Source organism: Micropterus dolomieu, linkage group LG05 (genome assembly GCF_021292245.1).
Source record: "Micropterus dolomieu isolate WLL.071019.BEF.003 ecotype Adirondacks linkage group LG05, ASM2129224v1, whole genome shotgun sequence".
Taxonomy (NCBI): Eukaryota; Metazoa; Chordata; class Actinopteri; order Centrarchiformes; family Centrarchidae; genus Micropterus; species Micropterus dolomieu.
In genome coordinates this window covers 14,596,080-14,606,447 of record NC_060154.1, presented here as the reverse complement: position 1 = coordinate 14,606,447, position 10,368 = coordinate 14,596,080, and positions in this window count along the sequence as shown.

Genomic DNA, 10,368 nt, shown 5'->3' with positions numbered 1-10,368 from the left:
GAGATTTGTTCCATAAAAAGTGGGCACTGTGTTGACCATTTTAACAGCAGAAAACAGTCACATAACTTTTTTATATACCTTGTTTTGTTTTAAAAAAATGAGCAAAAAATAGTGATGCAGAAATGAACTAAAAATGGAAAGAAATCAGATACATTTGAAGGACAATTTTTTTGTCACATTCCTAATTGATTAACTTCAATTTTTTACTGTTTTCTGTAAAAAATTAACTCGCTGCATGAAGGAATCTCTAAATTCCTTTCCTTATAGCTTGACTTATGCAGACTGCAAAAAGTGGTTTTGGATGATGCGGGTATATAAATGTATTTGTGAAAAACATTACAGGCAGACTGACAAAAATAGGAATATTGTTTGTTGAAATGTTTACGGGGAATAACTTGTCCCTTGGTGTCCGCTGTGTAACTGGACCTCTGGTAGATCTCTGGTAGTCTGAGCACTTTACTCTCCTGTCCTCCATTAGACTGGAGCAAAATGGCCTTCCCCTCAGCAGACCTCTTGAGGGGCCCTCATAAAGCGTGATTATCTTTTATGAGTTCCCCTCTCATTCCCAGGTCTGGTTTGTTGGAGAGAACAGTGCTGCCACTGGGCCTCCTGCTTTATCAGACCTGTGGACAGGGAGGAAGGAGGGGAGCAAGAGTTGAGGAGAGGTGAATGAGGTGCTGGGAGCTTTTTCCCCCAAATCCTCTTTGTGCAGTCACTGGTAGAAAGACATAATCTGAAACATATGTCTTATGGGTTTTGCTTCACTATGCATCTTGTAGATTATGCCCTCAGCACTGTTTTCTTCCTGCATTTGATTTTTTCCAGGATGGTAAGTTTCTTAAACAGCATGTGACACTAGCAGCTCCTTCTAGCAGAGTGGCCACCTTGTGACGTTCATGGCTTTTGATTTTGAGAAAATATTCCAAATAAAAAGTATTTGTTTCGTTGTAGTGAGTATGGTAAAATCAGTTATTGGGATGCTTGAGTTTACTGTTGAGCCTTCTGGAGTTTGCCTGAGCCAAATGAAATAAAGCAACTGCAGTGAAAAGGTATCCTCTAGCATTTGTACCCGGAAGGACCATAGGGCATCTTTAGTATGCCCTATTACCTCTCCTCCCTACATATGCCTCTGCTTTGATCCAATCTATCTCTAAACCAGTGAAAATCATCAGCAGGTTTTCTTAAGGCGGTGCCAAAATGTGATCCCTTTCCCTTTTTTTTTAAACAAAAGTGTAGAAACATCTGATGGTAAGGTTGCAAAATGTGTCCCTTTTGTGGAGAGGCTCTAGGAGGGCGGCTGTGCGGGATGGCGTGAGCGTTCCTTGAAATCACCCACAAAGGGATTCAAAGCACAGCAGTAGCCTTTGGCTGGGGATGGTTATCACTTACATCCGCTGCCACTGCCTCCAAGACACGCTGGCTAAAATGCCAGCACTCCTGGAATCTGTCAAACTGTCAGCTGCAACAGGAAAATAAACAGAGATGGAGTAATTGTAAAGAACCTTGAAAGCACAATGGCTAACTGAAAAAAAAATCACCCCTGCAAATGGCTGATTGGTAGCTGGCCTACAGTATGCTTTTTGGCAGGCAGCAGCATGACAATGGCGTTTCTGAAATAAGATAGAGAGCCCTAGCTTAAATGAAATAGGGGCCGCTAGCATTGTCTTCGAAGCGATTCTTTGACTTCCCTATGACAAATCCCAGTAACACAGACACTTGGCAGACCAAAGTGGGACACTTTGCGATATAGAGGGCCCCTGCACATGAGAAGCCAAAGAGAACCTTTAAAAACGAAGCAAGATGTAATGCAGCTTTTTTATGCTCATTCTGGGCCTGTGATAGCTGCAGTGGCATGGATTTGTATCCCAGCTACACTGAAAGGGCTGCTGAATTGGATGGAGCTTTAAAGTGAAGCAAGAAAGCTCTGGAAAATCGGCCCTCAAAGGCACATTTCAACTGGAAAGCGTTTCTTTTAAGCTGTCACTCCTTGGTAGTTGACAATCCTATTATGGCACCAACTTATTGTAATTAAGAGGGAGACGAGATATATGGGCAAAAACACATTCATCAGACCACCAAAGATACAAAGAACTTTGTTGTTCTTGCGTGTTTGGGGGCAAACGAAGTGCTAAACAGCCAGATCACCTTATTTGCATTGACATGTGAGTGATGTAAACGCTATCCAGAAGCCAATTTTTCTTTCTCTTCCCGTTCCTCCAGTCCTTCACTTGCGGGCACCACTTTAAAGAGACGTAATGGAAAATAGGTTTTATGGCTTTTCTTCTCTCCCATTTTTAGAGGTCAGAGAAATGGAGGCTTCAAAAGAAAATCCAGAGGAGGTAACGATCCCTCACTTCATCAACTCTTCTGCTAAAGCCTAAATACGTTTTGCACTGAAATTGTGCCCAAAGCCCAACATAAAGTAGCTAGAAAAGGATTGTGAGCGGCAAGTCCATATGCCGCTATTTATTTGCTTGATAATAAGAGGATTGTGTCTCTTTCTTCTTCACTCTCTCCACAATGGGCAGCTTTTGAAGCAGGAACAGATGATAGCCTGGCATCAGCTACCATTGTAGTAACTGAGAGATGTCCTAAAATTTAGGACCGATGACAGTAATACGAAGCCCCCTGTGCTTTTTGGGAATAAGGTGTGCACATGTGGTTATATGGCAAGTGGCTGTTCTCCCTGGGGGCAATGAAGCCTGACATCTGAATTCTTTTTTTCTGACATGCTCCCAAACAGTGACCATAATATGTAAATTAACCTTAATGTTATGAATCAAACCTTTAAACAGAAAAATTGTGCTCAGTTATTATTGTATGTATTTTGCTTTTTAATTAACAAATTAACTATAGAGTCAGTGAGGTAAGGGCTCATAGTCTTGCAGGCTGTTTGGGATGGTTTGTATCTTTGCATCTGATACTCCCCTTTGCCTCTTTGATCTCCATTCTCCTTCTCTATGGACCTGTCTTGTGTTACAAATGAAGGTGCCGAGAGGGTCAAATAAAAAAACATAGAGGTACTCCTTCAGTGCTTCTCCACACCTCCAGCAACTGTTTTAAGTCATGTCACTATGCAGACTCTGCAGCTGTGTCACAAATCCTGTCAACATTATGATTGTTCAGTGGAGAATTATCTGTGTTATCTTCATTTCAGGGCTTTCACATATATTCAAATCACTTTTTGTCTGCATTTCTGCAATGACCAAAATTGGCTTTGGATCTGGTGATTATTCTGCTTCTGAGTGTCCTCCATCCATCCATCTTCATCCGCTTATCCGGGATTGGGTCGCGGGGGCTTCTGAGTGTGTGAAAGAAAAAAACTTCAATATCAGAATCAGAAGGAGCATTATTGCCAAGTAGTGTTTTACACATGCGAGGAATTTGCTGTGGTGATAAGGTGCTACACGTATACAAACATACAGTCGACATAAATAAATGTAGTAATATATAAATATGGAATATGTGACTGAGTTCATAAATTACATCTATGGGGCAGATGTTTCCTCATCCTTACTTTATAGACCAACACATGGCTCCTAGAAATTACATTTACATACTACTAAATTGTTTTGTTATGTTCTGACAGGAAACGTAGTACATCCATGGATTGTGTTCAATGGCAATGCGGCCATTACATTCACAAAAGATTACTGATTAAGGTCAGCAAATGTCTAAATATGTAGTATGCATATTGTAACCTATCAAGAAAAAAAACATACCTCGTGGTCATTGTAGTGACACTTCAAAGAAAGAAAGTAGTCTGAAGAAGATTACTAGCTACCAGATTCGCTTACATGCAAATCGCTGACCAGGCTTATATTTGTTTCTGAAACTAACAGAGAACAAATTCTAAGTAATTGTGAAATGATCAATTGTGCAGTAAAAGACAGGGCAATAAATTAACCATAATTTTTTTGTCTTTTGAGATGACCAAAGGTTTACATTTTAAACATACAGGGCAAACAGGACAGGGTACATTTGCAACCAAAAGTAGATTTGGTCTCACTCTGTCCCTGTTTAAAATGTATAGGGAACAAAATGGTCTGGTCTGACACTTTAAGCAGAGATTCAGACAGAAACAGCCCTGAGTTTAAACAGCACAGGGGGCCGCAATGGTGGGGGTGTGTTGTTTAAGATATGGTGAGACAATTAAATATGACCCACTTGCAGCAACAGATTAATAAGTTCAAAGGCTTATTAAAGACACTGAAGCCACAACTCTGTAAAGTTATCACAGCTGCAACTATTTTATCATTCATAGCGAGGATGTAAACCGCAATATGTCGTTCACTTTACAGAGTAATCTAACAGTTCAAGTTGCATCGGACCAAACATTTTCCATATATACAATTTTGCCGGATGATCCTCCGTTGTTTTCCCAGTGGTCCCTGCATTGGCATCCCCACTGCACTGACTAACCGGCGGCATTCAAATGAATGGGCTATTTAAATTTAAATTTATACTCCTGCGTAGGGTCGACATGCGTACCTACGCCGTAGGCTACGCACGTAGCCATGCATTTATTATACTTGTGCGTAGGTGTGTCCGTCATTCTGCAATTACACCCCCAAACGGTAGTCAGCAGTAGCGCTACAGCGTCCACCTGTGTTGACTTTTGCCGGCCGAGCAGGATAACTTCCGGTTTAGCGCTCCGCTAACGTAAATGGGGGTAAAATTGTATCCGTGCGGCTGGTATAGCCTTTTCAAATGTTACCGACCGAATGGATCACATTCTGATAGCGAAACCAGTCATTTTGGTCGGGTTGCGACGGTCAGATATATTGATTAACTGAGTTACAGCCGCCGTTTTGGCCGCTAGTAAATGTTACTTCAAAGCGCCGGGTACTTCCGGTACTTCCGGTACCAATCACAGCGCTTACGGTCCGTGTCGACTCGACGTGTAGCTACATTTTTGAGGAGGTGCACGTCAGGCGACGGATAGCCTCTGCGTAGCCCTGTAGCCTACGCCGTCACCTACGCCGTCGATTTGACGCAGAAGTATAAATTGCACTTAACACGTACAAACACACCCACCTGTTCGGATCTTTTTTATCGTCAAGAGCTGATGACCTCCAGTATTAGGTCATCAGTTGTAGTTTGTTAAGCCATACAGCATTCTGTACAGTACACACACACACATATACATACTAAACCCTGTGCCAAACACAAACCATCTCTAGTCTTATACCTACACATGACCATTTTCGGTTTTATACCTTAACCAACCTTCTGGTCTGCTGGGCCAATCACAGCTCTTCAGCCTTTTCTCTCGTTAGCTAGTGTGCTGCTGTCTGGACGCCCAGAATTTCTAGCAGCGCCTCTGCACGTGCACATACGCTCGCACATAAAAAACACAAACACACAGGTAGTATTTCTCACCAGGAGGGTAGCTGGCTCGGCTCCCCCTCTGTGCCTGTGAGTTTGGCCTGAGTGATTTACATTGTGTGTGAAAGAGGGCGCCTGGCTGTGTCTTAATGCAGAGCACCGTGAGGGAGGGAGAAGTGGCCCGTAATGAATTGGTGTTAATGAGCTGTTAACTTTGCTCCAGCCCAAAGCACCACAGTAACCCCTGCTGCCTGGCTTCCAAGACAACACAAATATATACAATCTCACACCCACACACACACCTATACACAGAGGAATGCGTATGTTTGCTGAGAAAGACATTTTTCAGAACAAACACCAGTCATCCAAGTGCGCATACAGACGTCACGTCACCCACAGACACACAGACCCTCTCACACACACTCAATTGTACACATGTTCACACTCACGGGCGTACATGTACGTGCACACACACTTCCACAAGCACCCACGTGCCCTCACACACACACACATATTCTCTATCCCAACACGTACTCAGTCAATCAGCGTCTCACTCCCAGGCTAAATGGGGCCCCGGGCTCAGAGGCACTAAATCTTCCTCATGCTGACATGTACTTGTGGATGGCGTACACCCAGCCGAGCTGCTGAGAAGATCAGAGTCAAGTAACATTTGCAAATAATTTTCTGTTTTTGTTTTTCCTAATGGGGAGCCAGGTGGACGGGGGGGTTACCACATTTCACACAAGGTCAAGTGTCAGACACCAGCAGAGTACAGTCAAAGTATTTTGACTGTTTTTAAAGTCACTTCCTGTGTTCCCAAAAACTCATGTCTACCACTTAAATATACTAAAATTAATCATAGCAAGTATATGCAAATGGTACAGGATGTATACTTGCGGAAGGATGCATTTACTGTCTATGAAGATTCTCAGTCATCCAGGTCATAGTTATCCAACGAAGGTTAAAATCAAGGGCAACTGGACTTGGTTGAAGATACTGGAAGACGTTTCGTCCCTCATCCAAAGGACTTCTTCAGTTCTACAGTCGTTACAGTCGTTAAGACTACCTGTGTCCAAGACTGAACGACCATCGTTGGTATCTTCACCTGTCGTTCAGTCTTTGCCACAGTAGTCTTAACGACTGTAACGACTGTCGTCACAGCAACAAGGAACACTAACGAACCAGCGGTATCGATGACCCTGGCCAACGACCCCACTGAGGTTAAATAGCTGAGTTTCCCTGCCAGTCAGTCAGAACTGAAGAAGTCCTTTGGATGAGGGACGAAACGTCTTCCAGTATCTTCAACCAAGTCCAGCTGCCCTTGATTTTAACCTTCGTTGGATGCATTTACTGTTTGTGAGGTCCAGTTGTACCTGTAATATGTGTTCAGGATGTACTGGATTATCCAACTTAATTTTGCTTTACTGTAACACAGTCCGATCATTTAAAAAAATGCAGTTTCCAAAATTACCATCACTAATGTCCAACTGTTGTTGCCCTGTACTTCCTCAGCCTAGTGTGAGTCTTCATCTTCAAGGTACATGCTAGTGCCACAATTGTATTTATTTTATACTTTAAGGTCCACTTACATTATGCTTTTTGCTGGAAACTGTCAGATGCCTGCTCAGCATGAAACTCTGCATTTCTTTATAGCTTACATAAAGTGTTCCACCTTTTGTGCTATTCTATAAAAAAGTTGACAGTATGCTGCTCTGCCTCCAAAAAAAAATCCATGCACAGTATTGTTGTTATTGTTTTCAGTGTGGTTTCCGCTGTTCATCTGCCTCCCATCAACTTGCATGTAAAACAAAGTAACAACAATTTGTGACAGTCTGAAAAGGGCATAATGGTGTGAATGAATTCTCTTCCCTAGTCAGTGTTTGTTGGCCTTGACAAGTGCTTATGAAATGTTCCTTATGACGACATGCCATCTTGTAAAATCTGTGGCACTGTGCCATTTGTTTCCCATTTGTCTTTGTTGAGCTGATCGTCAATAATGATGCGTCTACTGTATGTTAAATACAGAAATGCAGTACACCATTAGTTGTCTGTGTTCCTCTGCATAAACAGACATTGGTAAATAAATGGCTGTGAGCCCGGTGGCTGTTGAGGCAGGAGGATCCCAGCCTGCCATCTGCCAGGAGGACAAAAGAGCTCTCTCTGCACCCGCACACCGCTGACTATGAGCAAATCGTCCCAGTGCTGATGCTGAGCTGGATAAGCCTGCTCTACACTCCCTCACACTGTCTCACACACACACATTTACAGTCCTGATGCCCGGTGCCTGCTCCTGCTGCGAGAAACCAAATTCGGAAGAAAAAAAAGGAGGTCTGTGTTTGCAGTGTTTTACTCACCTGAGGGTGTGTGTGTGTGTAGGTGTGTGTGTGTGTGTGTGTGTGTGTGTGTGTGTGTGTGTGTGCGTGTGTATTTGTGGTTTAATGTTTGTGTGAGAGAGAGCATTCGGCTGTTCTGAATGTGCATATCTACGTACAAATGTGCGCCCTGACTTGAAGCCTGTCGGAGGTAAGAGGCTGATTAATGGAGGATGCTGTAAAGTGATTTTAGAGGCATCGCTGGAGATGTAGGGGAAGGAAGAAGGATGGCCGCCCGCAAGGTGCTTTGATAGTCCCTGACAGTGTTAGTGCTTTATAGCTAGCAGCTGTTCCAGGTGTTAGCCTCTACTTGAGCACCTACACACACACGCACACACACACACACACACACACACATACATACACACTGCCTGCCTCATTAAGGTCGGCCCTAACAAGAGAGCTCTTTGCGGTTTAAAACTGAGTATGACGCAGTGTGTATTTTCAGCCTGTGTGAACACACGTTAAAGAGTGAGCTGCTTGCCTAGAAGGGGAGGAAGAGAGGAAAGAGAATAGGTTGGTTGTCATGCTCAGGCTTTCAAATTGCCATTTGTTGTGGCATATAAAATACCCCCAGAAACAACTGGCCCGTTTATAGCTTCTCTTCCCAACGCTAGACACAGTTTTACAGTCCAGTTTTTACAGTCATCACAACCACCAAATTTGTATTTAGTTTAATGTAAGTGACCCTTTACTGCTCCGTCTGTTTTTGCTCCCCTTTCTTCCCAAACCTGGGGGTAATCCGTTAGCGTCAGCATTGACCATGTTTTTCCTATGTGGTTTATAACACATGCTGCCATACGAGGAGGTCCACACCCTAAAGTCCCCGAATAATTAAAGTGGGAGGGGATTGTTGCTGTGTCATGCAAAAAAGAAGGATTTATTCGTTTCCCTTTTTCTAATCTCTTAATTCTCTGAACTAGACAACAATGAAAAAAATCCCAGTGAGTCACTTTAATAAAAATCAGTTGATGCAGTTCAACGAAACACTGATTAAATGTGTATTAGGGGCACCTCATCATCTATGATGGTAAGTAGTGGGTGTGTGTGGGTGTGTGTGTGCGCGCACGCGCACTGGGGGCAGACCTCCACATGAAATAATTGTAATTTGGCAATAAGTAGCTTAACCAATGATGGGAAGGAATGGGAGTGGGGTGCTGGAAATAAGGGGCACCATGGGGGAAGGAATACAAGGGATTATTAGTTTGGAGGGTGCTGCTTCTCCCCCTCTCCTCACCCCCCGCTATGGCACTCTCTTTCCCTCGCCGAGGAGAACATTCACTTCAGGTCAGCCATATCTAATGTTACTGGACCTCTCCTGGCACAGGGTTACAGAACAAAGGTGTATCCTCCATTCATGCCCTTCACTCCCCAGGTGTGCTAATGAACATTACAGACTGGTTCACTGAGAAGCTAAAGATGCTTGCCGCTGGCATTCACCCACCCACCTGTGGTTTCCCAGGAGGACCACCTTTCTTTTACAGGCCTTTCACTTTTTGGAGTGTCTATCCTCTTATCGCCTGTGGAACAGGAAATGGGATGTCCTGCCTTAACTCTGGGATTGTGTATGTGTGTGTGTGTGTGTGTTTTCACATTCCCAATTTCTCCTGCCATGTGGCACTGATCTGGTGTTTTTTAAGTGCAAACAGAGGAAGCTGAATGAAGCTACATTTTTTCAATCTTGATTAGTATGTGTTGCAAAATCAGATACTTGGCTTGCAACTTCATTCATTCACCTGAGACTAATGTTGCAGTTTGGAATCCACTGCAACTTGTTTTATGTCCTCAAATCACATGTCCCTCTGCATGAAGGTGACAGTAAGTAGCGGGGACAAGGAAAGGGTCATGTCTGTAACAACCTGTAAATACTTGTTTTATAAGGAAGTCATCACTATTTGTATAATTTTCAACCAAAGAGCAAGAGCTCAAATTGGACTCCAATTGAAACTCATGCAGTTCACGTTCAATGCAATATATGGTATATCCCAGAATTCAGCATGAACTGTCATGCTAAAAAAGTACAGCCTACTAACCCTAGGAATTATGTTTGTATTTTATAAATCTGCAGGACACAATTTAAAACCAGTGCCGATGTTCAGTGTCATTACAGAACGTTGTGTGCATTTTATGTAGCAATGCCAAATGTACATTATACAACAGAAGACAGAAGAAGGTGCATCAAAGTGGTTAGACTAGATTAGTAATCTAGTCTGAGGACAGATTTAGACCAACTAAAAGACAAACATTTGTGAAAACTGACACATGTGATGCAGTGCTTTTAAAAATAATAATTTAGGCTGTGAAAGGTTGTATGTCTGACAGGAAAGATGCTGAGTGTACAAACCAAACATAATCTCTCTCTGTCTGCTGAGACACCCACAGAACTAGTGCTTTGATCTCAGCGTGAATGTGTCTACTTGTGTCACTTCTAAAACTTCTGACAGGACGTCCAACCCGGGATATACATTTGTTGAGGCAGTGAGTTTTCAGGATGTGGTTTTTATGGAGGATTTAGATCTCAGATGATACAGTTAGCCACAGGCTGTCTTTGTTTGTCATTAGCCCCATGTTCTTTGATGGTTTTCGAATGCAATGTGTTTTTGAATTCAGACTTGAAACTGTATACTTACCCTGGCCAAGTTGAAAGCAGTTAATGATATCATAATAT